Here is an 11470-nt window from a genome sequence, read left to right on the forward strand (position 1 = left end):
CCCTCCTCCTTGCCTCGTTGAGATAAGAAAGGAGTGTTATGACCTCCCGCTACATTACAACTTCAAGGTCTACGAATGGCTCACACTTGGCTATTCTAAAATATAACTTGGATTGAGAAAATATATCTATCTCCATCAATCCCCCTTCACAAAAGATCTCTTAACACAATTACAATACTTTTAAAGCACCTGCCCCACAATTAAGTTTTAGCAAGCTCGCACTAAAAAGCCTAGTTACATGTGAGATGGATGGGGGGAGTCCACGTCAAAGTCCTCCTGGTCAGCGAGGGAAACCAGCAATTCTCGAAAGTCATCACTTTGCTTGACCCCCTTCAGAGACATATCAAACCCAGAAACAGAGTGGGGTTGACCTTCCACGGCTCTAACAATGATGCGGGTGCAAAGAGACCTAGCACAAGGGGCGATAGAGCAACCGCATGAGGCCAGAGTGGCCAAGAAAACTGCAAGGGAGACCAGGACAGACTTAAATAGGTCAGTCCACCTGCCAAAGGTGCCTTGAAGCCAATCTTTGAAGGGGTCAGAGACTCCGGACACTTCAGTAAGTTCCCTAGACAGGGATTGGAGGCCCTCTAAGGCCCTCTGGACCGAGCCATCGTGGGCGGTATTATTTGTAATGAAGGTACAGCAATAGTCACCGAACATTGCACACACACCTTCTTCCTTGGCTCGGATGCGGTCAAGGGCTATGCGGTTCTGGATGTCCATGAGGGAGGTCGGGGCAAGCAGTTCAGCAAGTCCCTCAACAGCGTCACGAGACAGGTTGCTCAGTCTTAACAGATTATAAAAAACATAGTTAATGCGTTCTACATTCTTAGTAGCAGTCACAGGGAAAATAGCACCAATGATAGGAAGGTTCTCAAAACCTGCACAGGATTCACACCACAATTTATGTTGTCCGGGGACCCCCCTTGGTTGCCCTATTGCATTAAAGTAAACACCACCAGCGTTTATCATCAAATCAAAGGAGCCCGTTACACTCCTAGATAGAACATGACAGCGTCGGCGGCAAGTTAAAGAGGCCGCTGAAACAGGAGTTTCAAGGGGTGTTAATTTGGTACCCACTAAAGTGAGAGGGGTCACCAGTCTAACCATAGCACAAAGCCCAACGGCTGCCGTCGGGATTCTAATGTACAATCTGTGCTCCCCACAGTACCAAAATAAGTCAGCCCGTCCCCAAGGGCCTATTTTGGAGCCCTCTATCAGTGTGGTACACCAGGAAGGGTCAATTTCACCCAATTTGTTGGGGGACAAAGAGGGTCCTGTGAATTGAAAACATGTGTAATTCATCTTTTGGGCCACAAAGGGAAGATGTCGGGTGGAATTGTCAACAGGAGGGTACACACTAGCCAACAAATCACACCCTTGCGGCGTGGGTTCAGAAAACAAGGAGATAAGACAGTTTGAGCCAATTGTGTCAGTCAACTTAAAAGGGGCGGGTTTAAGTGTGGGGAAAGGGACGTCCAGCGGAACAAGCAACACAATCACCCATGTTTTGGCTCTTTGCCATGCTAGTCATCCACCTCAGCCACAGGTTGCCTGCACCCGCTCCTAGGGTCAAAGCTACCAGGTCTTCTGTGGTGATGTCATTAGTATATACGGATGTGAGAGCCTTTGAAACGTCACCGAGGTGGAGTGGCACCTTAGGCGCTACAGAGGGGGCAGAGGTAGTTAATGCCCTCTCAAGGACATTCATTTTAATAATCCCTTTAGAGTCTGTACCATTCTGGTCAACTACCAAAATAACATAGAAGGGGGTGGCCCAGTCGGGCATGTCACCCACATTGGCAATTCTAAGGGCGAGGGGGTTCTGGGAACGATCAAAATTCCTCTGAAAGGTCATCCCTTCCCGAATAGTTTTGATGTAATAAGAGGGGCTAGTGGGATTCCAATGCCCTGTGGAGTGGGTTACCTCCATCCACGTGAGGCATCACCCACTAGAGTATGTATTCTGCTTCCGACACCAATAGCTCAGGGTTGCGTCGTAACAAAGATACAGGTTACTACTACGGTAATAGCTACTATGTCCCTCGCAATCAATCACACTGCACAGGTCAAAAAAATAAGTCTTGCTGTCCCCCTTGATCCAGTCTATTTCAAGTCCGCCATATGTTCTAAGACACTTGTCAGTCACCGTTGTCGGGAAGGAAGGACTGAGGCACAAGGACATTAGAACAAGACTATGTACCAGTCTGTCAGAGAATACTGCTGGGTGTAACATCCTCTCTTCCGTCCATCAAAATCAGAGTCAATTAGGTAACGAAACGGGGATCAACATCAAGCTTTTCACTTATTGTAGCGACAACAATAGTTATGCTGAAAACAAGTCAGAGAAGTTCTATAACATCGAGTACATAGGTTGGTCTCAAGTAAGGATATATGATAGCTTTTGGGCAGGTCTGGTAGATCTTACACGACGGTAGACGGCTGCCAAACGGAGGAAAATCTCTCTCGGCGTCTTCTTCTGGGCTGTGAGACTATGTGTGTAAGTTACTAAAGCCTCGCTCTTCTATGACCTGGGTTCTGAGGTTACCAGCACATCACCCCCTTCAATGTCTAAAAGTGAGTCTTCTGCCTGCTCCCGTTTTTCTTCAGATGCCTCAGGCTCAAAAGGCGCTACTAGGGGGTCGAGAGGGGCAGGTGCTGTGGCGATGTTGGCAGTGACATCTGCTGGAGATCTGTCAGGTCCTTCAGCAGGAGTGCAAAGGGAGAGGTGGTACCAGGTGTCCCCTTTACCAGCCAGTCGAAGGGCGTGGGACGTCCGTTCCACGACCTTGAAGGGACCGGTCCACCTGGGCTCTGTCCACTTGCGCTTGATGATCTTGACCTTGACCCACTCAACAGGCGGAAGGGTTCCAGACGAGGTGGATTGTTGCCCACGAATCTGTGCAGAGAAATTATTACACAAATTCTGAATTTGCTAAATGTACCAATTTTGTTTTACGCGTATTCCTCCTTCCAGGGGGGCGGCTGGACCTGGGAAGGGCTGACCTGTGTGCAGTTCAATGGGTGAAAAACCAGTTTTGTTCATGGACATTCGGATGGTCATTAAAGCCAATGGTAATGTTTTGGTTCATTCTCTCGACCTTACCTCGGGACTGAGTATGGTATACCGAACCAAACCTGTGTTTTAGTCCAAAAGCCTTTTCGACCAAGGCTAGGTGTGTATTTTTAAAATGGGTGCCGTTGTCTGACCTAATATTTTTGGGGAAACCATGTCGGGGTATTAGGTCATTCACAAGCCATTTAATTACTGATTTTGCATCTTCTCTTGAGGTTGGGATTGCTTCCGGCCAACCACTGTAATTGTCAACGCAAGTCAGCAAGTACATTTCCCTTGCACTGGATTGATCATGTCAGTGTAATCGATCGTCCATTCTTCACCATTGTGTGCCGGAATGGGGAAGGTTCCCATTTCGGGTTTCAGGGTCGGTCTGGGGTTAAAGTCCTGGCAGATATCGCAGTATCCGACATAGTTTTCCACAATGTTCTCCAAATAGGGGTGCCACCATAATGACAAGTTTGCTTTTGTCTGCTTTGTCCCCACATGTCCGGGACCGTGGGCCCAACGGAGCATTTTCTGTCTAATTCCTGGGGGCCAGGGCAGGTAACCTTTGGGCCCTTGCCAAAGACCTGGCAAGTCTTGTCTGGCGCCCCTTCTCAGCCACAAGGTTTTCTCTTGTGGTGTGGCCTGCTCCTTATGTTTTCTGATTTTATCATCAGACAGGGCAGGCAGGAGTTCTGTCTGACAGGGAGTGACGGTCATGATAATTCCAGTTTTTTTATACCCCGCAGTCTGCTTAGTTACGGATTCAGCAAAATTGTTACCATCCGTTACTGTCCCTTTTTCCTTACTATGTCCCTTGCACTTGACAATAGCTATCCTTTTAGGTAGGAGCAGCGCTGTTTCCAGTGCTTCCATTTCTGTCTTGTATTTAATCGGATGTCCTTCAGCAGTCAGGAAACCATTTCTCTTCCATTTAGGAAGGTCAATGACAGTTGACATGAAGGCATAAGCCGAGTCTGTAAAGATAGTCACTTTGTGGTCTTTTCCTTGTTTTAGTGCTTCTGTCAAAGCCACAAGTTCAGCTCTTTGTGCCGACAGTTGTTAATCAAGTGTCTGGGTGGCCAAGATCTCCCATTCTCCTGAGCTGGACTGTTGTACCACTGACCATGCTGCCTGCAATCCCTTTTGAGGGTGTCTGAAACAACAGCCGTCAGTGAACAGCCAGTGGGAGCCTGGGATGGGTGTGGTCAACAGGTCTGGTCTTATCTTTTCAGTCAAAGCAACTCTCTCCTCACAGTGATGTAATTCTCCACCAATTATGTTATCAGCCATGTTGATTCCTTTGTGTGTAAAAGTTATGTGTGGTTGTTGCAAAATTTTCATGAGTCTGCGTTGTTTGAGTGGCGTCCTAGTAAACACGTGTGATGATACATATGCAATGACAGTTTGGTTTGTCAGTACTGTAAGTGGGTGTCCCATTACAATATGTGCCGTTTTGACATAGGATAGTCTGGCGATGGTCGGAGGACAGGGAGACTCCCCTTGAGGAGATCTATCTCCCCATGAAGTACACAAGGGAACGGGCAACTTGCAATTTCTTACGGGAGACCTTGTATCCCGTTGAGGCCAGACACTGAATAACAGCTTGGGTGGCTGTCAGGCATAAGGTATCAGAGTGAGCAGCGATGAGTATGTCATCTACATACTGGACACCAACGGTGTCGTCATGAAGCTCCACTGAGGCCAGATCGTCACGTAAATGTTGGTTGAAAAGGCCAGGTGACAGTTTCCAACCTTGTGGGAGGCGGGAGTACCGCAGGTTTTGACCTTGAAAGGTGAAAGCAAAGACATGTTTGATGCGTTCAGCGATAGGGATGCAAAAGAAAGCTTTGGCTAGGTCAATGACAGTGAAATAACGGTGCGCAGTGGTCAGATAGGTGAATGCAGTGTAGGGGTTAGGAACTGGAACGGGAGGGGTCACTGTGACTTCATTAACGGCCCTAAGATCATGTACCATGCGGTACACGGAGGTGCCAGGTTTGGGAACAGGCAAAATAGGTGTGTTCCATTCAGAGGTGGAGGGTTCCAATACTCCAAATTGCATAAGGCCTGAGATGGTTTCTGCAATAGCATCTATGGCTTGTTGCTTCTGTGGGTATTGTCTGACCTGTACCACACTACTGGTGTCAATTCTCTCAGACACTGGGGACGCATTGACTGCAAAACCAACATTTGTGGGACCTTGAGACCAGACGGTGAGTGGAAGGGCGGTTAACATGTCCGCAGCTGCAGGATAGTCTGTTTGTTCTTGCCCATGCTCTCGAGCGACCTGAAGATGTTGTAGAATCCCAAGGTCAGCAGTCTGAGAGCATGATTGGTAGGCGGGACAGATAGCAAGAGAACAATGTGGGACTGCTGTAGCGTCCATTTTAAACCATTTCTTCTGTTGAGGAGTTAAGCATACATGAGCGGACACACCCTGAGCTCCAGCATAGATATGAGAGTAGACCAAAGACCACTCTTTTCCAGCTATGGTGTCAAAATCTTCTTTGTAGCTTTCATCAGATTGGCGATCATAATACAAGGTGACATGTGGCGGTTCAGGTGGTGGTACATACGGACGCAGTTCAGTAAGCCAGGGCTTCCACTGATAGAAGAGTAGAAGCAGTCCTTGTCCTTCCGTTGTTTCCGGAAGGAGGCGTGTCCAGTAGATGTCAGCCATTTGTGGTACCTCAGGTAGAGGCATGAGTACAAACATGGAGGAGCCTTTATAGTGGTGTCGCAGCTGGGTGGTAGTTCCGCCAGGTAACACCAGGAAGGTTCCTTCTGTACGATATAGAATGTCAGGGTACAGTTTGTAGAGCAGATCATTACCAATCAGGCAAGGTGTGTGCATATCGACCACAAAGGGGTGCATCAATGAGTGTCCAGCAATTTGAACCGGAAGTGGTCTGGTGACAGGTAACACCCTTGTGACCCCAGCGAAGCCTTCGACTTTTAAAAAGGAAGCACATAGTTTCTTTGGAACCACTGCATTCAAAAGTGAGTGTGTAGCGCCAGTGTCAACCATGAACTGATAACATTGTCCATTGACAACTATGGGGGCCTGTCTGTATTTCCTGCTGGGACTCCTGCTTTGGGCTGCTTCAGAGGACACCCCCCCCCCCCCCCCCCCCCCTCGTCCACTTCATTGCCCAGGTAGTAGGCGGAGGCGCTAGGTGCGAGAGCGGACCTTGGGGCGTGATATTGCTGCTGTCGTGGCTGTTGTTGGGAGGAGCTCCGCAGTGGGCGCCCGCTGCCACGGCCTCGTGTTCGTCCGGCGGCATGACGGAACCTTTCCCGTTCGGAAATGTTGGGACAGTCTTAAACCCAGTGACTAGTTTAGTCACAGGCGAAACAGTTTCCTCCCCGGACTGACCTTAGAGCGCCGCGTCCACCACCTGAGACTGAGAATCTGGGTTCAAGTTTATTGAGGACTCTGTCCTCCATTTTTTTGAGCTCAAAAGCGAGGTCACCTATTGCTGGATACATTTTAGCTGATTTTTGCCTTTTTTGGTCTTTGCTTCAGTAATTTGCAAATTAAGTAGTTGTTTCCTTGCTGCTCTGTCATTCGCCTTATCATCCTCATCCTGCTTAGCCCAATTTAGCATGTGGTGGCTAAGATGTCTCTCCCATGTAGCACTGTCAGCTCCTGGTATATCAGGATTAGCATCCATCCTGTGTCTCACCACAGTTGGTATTGCACCAAGCACAGCTCGTCTAAAAAACTGTCAGTGTTCCCCTTCTTTACTGGGATGCACACCTGTAGCATGTGAACACTGCTCTTTAGCTTGGTGACTCACCATCTCTCCACAGACAAGTGGGTGTGGCATTTTGACACGGAAGAGGAAAGAGACTGCGCATAGCAGTAGCCATGCTGTTCCTGTATGGTGTTATCGGCAAGGTCGGGGGTTCAGCCATTAATCCTGCTTGTTGTTCCATATTTTGTCCATCTTGTGTGGACACAGGGTACAAAATGCCTCTAAAGTCTGCTACGCAGAGAGTGTATCTTGCTGTCAGTTTATCTAACGTGTTAAGCCAAAGACTCCCTCCTTCAGACACAGGTGGAAGTTTTTCAACAATGGATTGCACGTCTGCAACAGCAAATTGCTTATATTGAAATTTGTCCCTATTATCAGGAATAAGTGGATATGCATGTCCGTTACCATACAGCTGATTTGGGCGTGTACTGTATGCACGTGGGTGTGGGGCAATGTAGCCTTCCAGTGAGCCGCTGGCGGTTACAGAAGACCCCAAAATCTGGCTGTGTTGTGTCTGGTTCAGGAATGTCTGATGTGCACGTGTAAGGCCGTCATCTGTTGGAAAAGCACGTCTGGTTTTGTTAACAAAATGGTCTGGCGTGTGGAGTGAGGGGTCAAAAAATGTCGCAGGCTTATGCATCATCTGTTGTCTAGTTAGATTAGGCATATTTGGGGTGTTATTTTGGGGCTCAAACACCAGAGGTGGTTTACACTCGGGAGACAGCGTTATTTTTTTGGGAGGATTCAATCCTAGAAGGGGGGTGTTAGTACCGCCCTCACTTGCCTGACAAGTAGGGGGCGGACCAGAGAACTTTGTTTCTGATTCGACCACCAGGGCTCCTCCTGAGACTGTCAAGAGTGGGTATGAAGACTATTTTGGCTTTACGTCATAGGGCGGTGTCTTAGTCAAAGTCTGGGCGGGTCATCTGAATTGTCTGGCGCATGCGTGGCAGACTAAAGACCAGTCAATCCGTTTTTTCCTATTCATCTCAATTCTTATCAGTCCTTTTGCTGCTTTTCTTTTTTCCATGTAACTCCCGCTTGCTTTTATTCCCGCTGATTTCCTCTTTTCGTTTGTCAAGCGCTTATATTCTAGAGCACATAAGTTATGTAAGCCCTCTTTTAACCCGTTTGGCACCTCGGCCTGTGCTCGAGACATCTCCTTAACCACTTTACTTCGCTCCTCTTTGTCCCTCCCCGCGGATTCCATTGTCATCAATAGCACATTCAATTTTTCATTATACGGTAACCATTCATCACATTTCCCCCCGCCGCCCTCATGTTCCTGTCTATCACATTCCGTGGCCATTGTGTCCATCAGTTAGTTAGTTGTGTACTCTGACTTCCTGTCGTGCGTGATATTCTACAAAATAAAAGCACACATTTATTTCAGTTATTCTTTGTGGTTCGCTTGTTGTCTATTTACTTAAGCTCTCATAGTTCAGTATGTCCTCTGATTAGAATTTGTTTACCGCAGAGTGTGGCGACCTTTGTCTGTATTTTTTCCTCCCTCTTCAGACGTCCTTGTTTTTCAAGACTCACATACGTCTCACCCAGAAGCGCAGCTGTATCACATTAAACCTTAATAACTGCAAACAACATTTATCATTCCTTCTGACCTACACACACTGGCCCGGGAGAGTGAAGTCACTGGGCTCCGCTGCTTAGGCTGCTGCCCCCGCAACCCGACCTCCGATAAGAGGATCAATCAATCAATCAATGTTTACTTATATAGCCCTAAATCACTAGTGTCTCAAAGGGCTGCACAAACCACCACGACATCCTCGGTAGGCCCACATAAGGGCAAGGAAAACTCACACCCAGTGGGACATCGGTGACAATAATGACCCAGTGGGACGTCGGTGACAATAATGACTATGAGAACCTTGGAGAGGAGGAAAGCAATGGATGTCGAGCGGGTCTAACATGATACTGTGAAAGTTCAATCCATAATGGATCCAACACAGTCGCGAAAGTCCAGTCCAAAGCGGATCCAACACAGCGGCGAGAGTCCCGTTCACAGCGGAGCCAGCAGGAAACCATCCCAAGCGGAGGCGGATCAGCAGCGCAGAGATGTCCCCAGCCGATACACAGGCAAGCAGTACATGGCCACCGGATCGGACCGGACCCCCTCCACAAGGGAGAGTGGGACATAGAAGAAAAAGAAAAGAAACGGCAGATCAACTGGTCTAAAAAGGGAGTCTATTTAAAGGCTAGAGTATACAAATGAGTTTTAAGGTGAGACTTAAATGCTTCTACTGAGGTGGCATCTCGAACTGTTACCGGGAGGGCATTCCAGAGTACTGGAGCCCGAACGGAAAACGCTCCATAGCCCGCAGACTTTTTTTGGGCTTTGGGAATCACTAACAAGCCGGAGTCCTTTGAACGCAGATTTCTTGCAGGGACATATGGTACAATACAATCGGCAAGATAGGATGGAGCTAGACCGTGTAGTATTTTATACGTAAGTAGTAAAACCTTAAAGTCACATCTTAAGTGCACAGGAAGCCAGTGCAGGTGAGCCAGTAAAGGCGTAATGTGATCAAACTTTCTTGTTCTTGTCAAAAGTCTAGCAGCCGCATTTTGTACCAACTGTAATCTTTTAATGCTAGACATGGGGAGACCCGAAAATAATACGTTACAGTAGTCGAGGCGAGACGTAACAAACGCATGGATAATGATCTCAGCGTCTTTAGTGGACAGAATGGAGCGAATTTTAGCGATATTACGGAGATGAAAGAAGGCCGTTTTAGTAACGCTTTTAATGTGTGCCTCAAAGGAGAGAGTTGGGTCGAAGATAATACCCAGATTCTTTACCGTGTCGCCTTGTTTAATTGTTTGGTTGTCAAATGTTAGAGTTGTATTATTAAATAGAGTTTGGTGTCTAGCAGGACCGATAATCAGCATTTCCGTTTTTTTGGCGTTGAGTTGCAAAAAGTTAGCGGACATCCATTGTTTAATTTCATTAAGACACGCCTCCAGCTGACTACAATCCGGCGTGTTGGTCAGCTTTAGGGGCATGTAGAGTTGGGTGTCATCAGCATAACAGTGAAAGCTAACACCGTATTTGCGTATGATGTCACCTAGCGGCAGCATGTAGATGCTGAAGAGTGCAGGGCCAAGGACCGAACCCTGGGGAACTCCACACGTTACCTTAACGTAGTCCGAGGTCACATTGTTATGGGAGACACACTGCATCCTATCAGTAAGATAAGAGTTAAACCAAGACAGGGCTAAGTCTGACATACCAATTCGTGTAAGAGGAGGAAGATAACTAAATGGATGGATCATTCACTCATATGATTTTTGAACTTGGTATTATAAGAACAACTATAAAACACAAATGTATTTCAGTTTTAGGAGTTAACAACCAAACAAACAAACAAACCAATGCAGCGAACCACCCTCAACCGCATACGCTGACACACTAATACCATTTACGACTACCTTCATTCGTCACTTTTTTTTTATTTGCCAAACGTTTGAGTTCACTAATTTACGAGTGTTGTAAACACCCTCTTACCACTTTCAAGAAACATTTTATTTTATTTTTAAACTCTACTTGTTAATTTTATTGTCGACAACAGTACATTCAATAAACAGTAACGATTGATCACATTTTCCCAGCCGCCATCACGTTTCTGTCTGTCACACTCCTTTAACACTGTGTCTATTTTCCTTAATTTTATCGCACACCTGAGTGCCGCCCGGATCTCTCAACCAGGAACTTTATTGTACTTTTACAAGTGGCCTCCAACCTCGGAATGTGTCATGTGGTATAGAAGGGCCTCCACCCTCACGGTCCTTAATTTTCGTGCACACGTTGGTGTCACATGAATCTTGCAACCGGGGGAATGTTTTATTGTACTTTCACAAATGGCTTCCAACCCATCCTTAATTTTCGTGCACACGCTAATGTCACATGGATCTTACGACCGGGGAGTATTTACTAACCACACAACGGTTGTCCGTCCCGTTACTCTTTTAGGGGAGACTAATTCCCAGGGCGAGTCACACCCGACTATTTGCCCACTCGTCAGTGAATCAGCCCGTCATGGTAATCTTGACACAATGCCATGAGTTGACCACTTATTTACAACTTTTATGTAATGGCGGACAAGGCAAAAATGCAACCAATCTATCAAAATCAGCACTCCGTCTCTGGGATACAAAACAGTGTTTGACTTACAGACTTCTGGACAGATTCTTAATGCAGATTTTAGAAAAAGGCACTGCTTACGGCCAAGTGAGTTTGTCCGGAAGTTTGCAAGAGCAGTCCAATTCTCAGCGTGTCATCCAGGACAAAGCCCCCAATTCACTTGTGAATTGGGAGAGTGTTTTTTCCCATTGCTGATTGGGTATTGTTGTTCTTAGTTCCTGTTCCCATGCTCTTTTAACACTGTCTGCTGATGTCATGGGCATAATGAAGCAGCTGGCAAATTTAGTGATAAGCTTTTTACTTGTGGGTGATACATTTAATAATTCTAAAAGATTATGTTTTTCATTTACCAGCTGAAACTTTGAAATGTTTTCTTTAATAAATGTTTTTACCTGAAAATAGCAAAACCAACTGAATTTGGACAAATAAAATTTGATTCTCAATTGCTCAAATGACGCAAGACTGTCCTCGACATAAATGTCTTTT

At 46.7% G+C, this 11470-nt stretch overlaps 1 pseudogene; it reads right to left on the minus strand.

Moving 5' to 3' along the window:
• Positions 1 to 234: 234 nt before the first annotated feature.
• LOC133556904 (uncharacterized) lies at positions 235 to 6351 on the minus strand (annotated as a pseudogene).
• Between the last annotated feature and the right edge of the window lie 5119 nt (positions 6352 to 11470).

Source organism: Nerophis ophidion, linkage group LG07 (assembly GCF_033978795.1).
Source record: "Nerophis ophidion isolate RoL-2023_Sa linkage group LG07, RoL_Noph_v1.0, whole genome shotgun sequence".
NCBI lineage: Eukaryota > Metazoa > Chordata > Actinopteri > Syngnathiformes > Syngnathidae > Nerophis > Nerophis ophidion.